Source organism: Amia ocellicauda, chromosome 1 (genome assembly GCF_036373705.1).
Source record: "Amia ocellicauda isolate fAmiCal2 chromosome 1, fAmiCal2.hap1, whole genome shotgun sequence".
In the NCBI taxonomy this organism is placed as follows: domain Eukaryota; kingdom Metazoa; phylum Chordata; class Actinopteri; order Amiiformes; family Amiidae; genus Amia; species Amia ocellicauda.
The window spans coordinates 24,472,176-24,479,088 of NC_089850.1; the positions used below are offsets into that span (position 1 = coordinate 24,472,176).

The 6,913-nt window shown below is 37.2% G+C and overlaps 1 long non-coding RNA gene across 1 annotated transcript; it reads right to left on the minus strand.

Annotated features, from left to right (window-relative positions):
• Positions 1-265: 265 nt before the first annotated feature.
• Positions 266-2,356, minus strand: LOC136746641 (uncharacterized). Its single transcript, XR_010816415.1, has 2 exons — positions 1,237-2,356; positions 266-424 (listed from the first exon to the last, which is right to left on the minus strand). It is a non-coding gene; the product is annotated as an uncharacterized LOC136746641 (long non-coding RNA).
• Positions 2,357-6,913: the final 4,557 nt, after the last annotated feature.

Below are 6,913 nucleotides of genomic sequence, written 5' to 3' on the forward strand. Positions count from 1 at the left end.
CATGAACTACTTTTTTAGATTTGAATCTTGCATATATGTAGTGGGAACTGTGTCAAAAGGTTCTTCAGAATTAATAAAAATGTCCAGAACTTCACTCATCAGTTGACCTGTGACTCCTGATTGTCTCCGAATAACATCTGTAATTTGGTTCCGAAGGCAGTCCAACAGTGAGGCTTGATACTGCTGCACCCCGGAAATGATGTCACTGACAGCTCACTGAAGAAAAAGCAATAATTTAGAAATAGAAATTCATGCACAAGGAAAATAATGTAAGAATATAGTTTATTACTGTAATTTCACATAATTAACTTCAGTGTCTTATCTGGTAAAGGCAGTGTTTCACTCCTGAAGTCAGTACAAATGCAGAAGCATGCTTTCTCAGTTCATCAGCTTCAGGCTCATCATTTATGACACTTTCCTCTTGCTGGAAATGAAAAATATTTCAAGACTTTAAAATTCGAATAACCTAAAATAATGCAATATACAGAGCAACAGTGCCCATTCACTTTTTCAGCAACCTTGGTTCAGGAAGTATTTTAATCCTATTCAGTTTTCCATTTGGAAGATACATTTCTTGTTCAATAATTATATACCATGAACCAAATCAATGAGCCAGGAGGAGATCATTAAAAAGAGACAACATTACAAATTTTGACGAAGCAAAAAAAGGATTTGAAAAACAGACATAAAGACAACAGCACAGGACTGAGTACTTGAAGGGATACTGTATATTCTCATATCAATACATTTTAAACCAAACCTTTCCCTCAAAATAAGCCTGACACTCTTAAAATGTGTATATATATTCTCATATCAAGACATTTTTACCAACTAACCACAAATTAAAAAATTAAAAAATGCTAGATTTTACTATTTTTTCATTGGTTTCTAGACATTTGTACTGCTTGAGTCTAGTTAAAATATCTAAATTTACTTAGTTTTTTTCTTGTTTTAAGATTTTAAGAGCTTTTTTATCACAAGTTTTTTTGTCTTGTTTCAAGATGTCTTATCAAGAAAAATGTTCTCACCCCATTGCCAGATAAGTTTTTTTTTTTTCTTAATTTATGTTTTATTTTCTTATTTTTGCATATTGATTTTTTGCAGTGTACAGGTCTGATTTTCTGTTCAGCTAACTCTTACTCAACAACTCAAGCAGCACGTCACCATATAACCCCCTATCAGGTGACCACCACCACCTCTCTCAACCGCTCCAGCACCAGACAGGGGCCCACCCACTTGCTGTCCAGGTTTGGGCAGCGCCCCTTCACTCTCTTCGGTCTGAAGACCCACACCAGTTCCCCGGTGCTGAAGTGTGGCCCCGCTTCTGTTGCACCCCTGCAGCTTCTAATTGCTTGCTGGCGAATTGGTGGTCTGTCTCGAGATGGTCTTGTAGCGTTCGGGTGTACTCGGGTCCGGCATCGGCTGTCGGCGCATCCGGGTGCCCAAAACCGATATCCTATCAATATGGGCCAACATTTCTAAAGAATGCTTTCAGCACCTTGTTGAATCAATGCCATGTAGAATTAAGGCAGTTCTGAAGGCGAAAGGGGGTCAAACACAGTATTAGTATGGTGTTCCTAATAATCCTTTAAGTGAGTGTATAACTCTGAAATGTACATTGTTTTTCAGTTTTTGGTAACCTAAACTATTTTTTTTAACCTCTGGCAGTTTACCGCTTACCTTTGTACCGTTTCAGGTTATTCACTGGACTTGATCTGCTTTAATTTCAATAAAAACTGGACAAATTGGGGTGTTCTAAACATTTTGACGAAGTGTACATCAGGGTGTTTTTAACAAATCATAAAAACCTTGTCTTCATCACACCCCCTGGACAGTTTGACAATCATTGGGTCACTCAGCAGGTGGTGGGGTATTTCTACAGCCAGAGGCCAGTCCCCCTCCTGCGACGAGGCCTCAGTAGACAGCGCAGCAATAGCAGCGACATCCAGGACCTCCTGAGCCGGGGGACACAGAGGCTAGCTTGGAAATCCAAAACAGCTCGCTGTTCAATGTCCTGACGTGGTGGGGTTTGAGGACTCTGTGGGTAGCTGCAGTAACAGTATTCAAGCGTGTATAAAAAGTCAGGTGAATAGGACCAGGGGAGATCCCGGGATATAAGAGGTCTGTACAGACTGGCAACATCCTCAGCTTTTGGGGAAGACATTCTATTAAGTTTTAAAACATGAAAGGGGGGGACTTTTTATACAATCTTTTCACTTTGACACAGACCGCAGCTCTCTTAAAGGAGGGCGTGGCGATCGGCGTCTACACCCCACCAACCCGCAGCACATTTTCATCTGCGGCGTTGTCCTTCAAGGGGGAAATATATTCCATAGTTCTCATTTTAACAGAATCCAGTTTCATACATTTTCTCAAGACCTCAAAAACCTCATTTATATTGGTTATGAGCTCTCTCAAGTCTGGCTAGTCAGGTCCGTCAAACTCAATTTCAGTAACCTGTTTTTTTTCCTCATCATCACTGGCAAGAGGTTTAGTAATCTGGGTCCTCCTAAACACATGCTTGTGGTCATCAGACAGTTAAACTCATCACAGCAAGCTGTCCCATTCATAGTATGGTGGAAAAAAGTTTTGGAGTCGGGAGTTCTAATCAGAATTTATTACGTGCACTGGAGGAACAGCACAACACAGAAATCAAAAGATTTTAGTCTAGCATGACAGAACAAAGCTTTTATACCCCTTCTGGGACATACCCCCATGGGGCCTTAACATATTATAAACATTGTCTGAATGGTAATTTCTAATAACTAGCAGTGATTTCATTGGCATTCTAATCTAAGCCTTCCCATCTCATCAATATTATAAAAAATACTTCTGAATAATAATCATTAACCTGTACATTGCCAGTTACATTGGAAGGTACTTTGCAAATAATACGTTGCAAGAAAGGAATGTGAACTGCTGATAACCAAGTTAGGAGTAACAGCACACCAAGGACAAAGGCAGGATAGGGTTTCTATATTTTCCCCCCACATTCGCTCCTTTTGTCACAATGTGACAACTCTTCCCTATTTCCCATTTTACCCAGTGTGTACACGGCTACTGTTGATCCCCGGAAACATCAACATCGGGAAATATGTGCGGGTCATACAACATCAGAGATCCTCCTGATAAAAGGCATCTCTCTCAAATTGAAAAACATTTGAAGGTACACAATAGGGCTATTTCTCTAACATGTAGGATTCTGTCCCTGGAAACCTGCAGCTCCCAACAGTCTGCAATTTAACCTTATCTAGGACATTCCTGAGTTCACCTTATGACCTCCACTTGGGCACAGAAGAGGGGCCCTTGTTAGGCAGATTTGTTGAAAGCAGTATAGAAAAAAAAATCTTCTCAAAACATGTAATACAGTAGTTGACATCTGCACAGTTTGCAAGGCTTGCAGTATAAGAACAATCTTATAATAATCTTGTAATAATAAAACATTTGTTAGAAAAAGAAAAAGGCAAAATACAATCTAATCCAAGCCGAATGCCAGGGAGACAAATGAAATAATCTTATAATAATATAATATAATCTTAAGTATGATGTATCACAAGCTCAAATGAATTTGGTATAGTACTCCTTTGTCCCACAGCACCGTTTGTCCTGCACTCACTAAATAGATTTTACTTATCAAGGTAAATACTCAGTTTTCGTGTGAAGTTGTCAAACTTTTCAAAGCAAAGTGCTCATCTCTGTCCTCTTTCACATCTAATTTATAAATATCTGAGATCTAATTAAAATTCTTTAGACAATCTAGTTAATAATTAGATTATTTGCAGTAATTAATCCATCATTTAGCATTTTTTTTTTATTCAAATTCTCATAACCATACATTTATAATTATTTTCATAGTATCATTAGGAATGATTCCCAATATAATTTTCAATAGTTTTTTTTTAATGTGGTTTTCATGTAGTATTTTCCTTATTCGTCTGCATTAATATCAGTGTTATTATCATTATTAATGCAACCATTACTCACTCTCTCTCTCTCTCTCTCTCTCTCAGTCCTCTCAGGCTGCTTGTCTGGCAGGCGAGCAGGGGAGCTGAGCTCACAGACACTGTCTCTGTCCCCGCCTGCTTATCTGCTTGATACTTTCTGAAACTGTACACTGCCAGACAGATTCATAACTTTAATCTTACTATTACTGTCTCAGTCAATTATTTATATAAAAAATACAGTAATTTACACCAAGTAAATTCCTTATTTCCCTTCATATTCTCTTTCAATTACCCTTAGAAACTTGTGTGCTGAAAATGGCAGCACCTTATTATTATTTATTTAATAGCATTCTGTATAAAGTAATGCTATAATCCGTTATTTATTTATGATTCTCTTAATCTTATTCTGGACCATGCAATACAAACAAATACATACAAAATACATTTACCTTGCGCAAACTTTAAACTTACAAGCATACTAATTATTGTTGACCTGCAGTGTCTCAATCTTCCCTTATTTATTATTATCTATTAATTTCCCACAGTATCTTGAGGGCTTTCACTAATACTGAAGACATCTTTTTCATTTGTCTCCCTGGCATTCGGCTTAGACTAGATTGTATTTTGCTTTTTCCTTTTTCTAACAAATGTTTTAGGCTAGCTAGCTTTAGTTCCTCATTTGTTTTAATTTGCATTCATTGTTCTACATCATAAACACATTCCAGTTTACTTTTCCTGGCCTGGTCTCTATTCTGCTCAAGCCCCCTTTCTTTTTTTTCCAAATAAATGCAGGCCTCCACTGATTTATCAATTTTCTTCCAGGAGCAACCTGACTCCCTGCTTATCAGCACAGATGTTACCATGGCCTTCTAAACTTGCATTTATAAAAATATATATCTGGGTAAAAGAAATTAAAGAAATAAAAACTAAATTAAATAAAAATTAAAAAAACACAATGATTAATATTGCAATATTAACATTCAAGAAAATGAGTCTTCAAAAAATAAAAATCTGCAAGTCTGGGTAATAAATCTTACGTCAGTATCTGGGTGAATTCTCTTTAGACATTCCCCGTGCTCAGCCTCGGCATTAAGACAGTCAGACACAAATGATATCACTGAGACAAACACAAACACACTCACATATATATATACACTGATCAGCCATAACATTATGACCACCTGCCTAATATTGTGTAGGTACCCCTTTTGCTTCCAAAACAGCCCTGAGCCGTCGAGGCATGGACTCCACTAGACCTCTGAAGTTGTGCTGTGGTATCTGGTACCAAGACATTAGCAGCAGATTCTTTAAGTCCTGTAAGTTGCGAGGTGGGGCCTCCATGGATCGGACTTGTTTGTCCAGCACATCCCATGGATGCTCGATTGGATTGAGATCAACACCTTGACCTCGTGATTCATCAGACCAGGCCACCTTCTTCCATTGCTCCGTGGTCCAGTTCTGATGCTCATGTGCCCATTGTAGGCACTTTCGGCAGTGGACAGGGGTCAGCATGGGCACCCTGACTGGTCTGCACCTACGCTGCCCCATACGCAACAAACTGCGATGCACTGTGTGTTCTGACACCTTTCTATCAAAACCAGCATTAACTTTTTCAGCAATTTGAGCTACAGTAGCTCGTCTGTTGGATCGGACCACACGCGCCAGCCTTCGCTCCCCACGTGCATCAATGAGCCTTGGCCGGCCATTTTCAATTTTTATATGGTATATTTTTGTGGAGATCCTCCCTGTCCTACTGTCGTCAATTGATATTTTTCCTTTTTTGTGTATTAATAAATATTGGATTATAACTGGAGCTCAGTGTCTGTGTTGTGTGTGCAAGAACCAGTGATCCAAGAAACCTGTCAGTGGGGTAAAAGGAGAGAAGTACAGTAAAGCCTACTTGAGAGGTCCTAGCCCTCTTATTCAACACTAGGTGGTGTAGACGACTACATCTGTGACATTTATTTCTGTTTTTCCTGTCCTCTAAATTTGCTCTTTCAATAATAATTGCACAGAAAAATTTCAAATTTCAGCTTTTTGTTGAATGTTCCATTTTAAAATGTGATTGAACATAAATAATTTTAGAATGAATTATTCATATTGTTTACAAAATAACTGAAAAGCTGGAAAGTGGGGAAGTTTTTATATAGAAGTGTTTATATAGATCTGAGTTTTCATGACATAACACAACACAAGAAATTTAATAATTTGGAAAGTTTTGCCTTACCTTGGAAAATGTCTTTCTTATTCATAGTTTTGTTCCACATCTGACTTAAGATGGAGTGGAAGTATCATATTGAATATTGAGTAATGATGTTTCTTGCTGATAGAGGTTAGCTGCGGGAATACCCCTAAGACTTGCTTGCTTGCTTGTTGTATAGAGAATGACTCCAGATTCATTCTTGTAGCTTGGTATTTTGAATACCAGCCCTTTCAAGGAAGAGTATATTTCAAGAAAATTATATATTTCAAGTATATTTTTATATAACCAGTTCAAAAGATTATTAATAATTATTGTGGATGATAAAAATGTGATTAACTATTCTCATTGTGTGCTAACTTGTTATTCTTTGTAATAAAATGATAAATACACAATTTATTGATAGATTATCTATTGAATTCTTGCAATCCGTTTATAAATTGCATTTCCATATAAGGGAAGGTCATGAACAAAAAAAAACACTGACTTTAATTTTTACACTACATTAGTGGTCAATATCGACTTACTCTGCAAAGTACATTGTAAACACAAAACTTTACTAGTTTGAACATATTACATAGATTCATTGTCAATCCCAATTAAGAAAAGACAGATATACCGCAGACATACTGCAAGCAAATGGTTACATGAAAAACATGTTTTAATAGGTTTTAAAACAAACACAATCTATTTTAATATGTTACTTTACAGTAGTATATATAGTTTATTTTCATACCTATGTTTTTTATTCTGTGTACAGTTTTGTTCT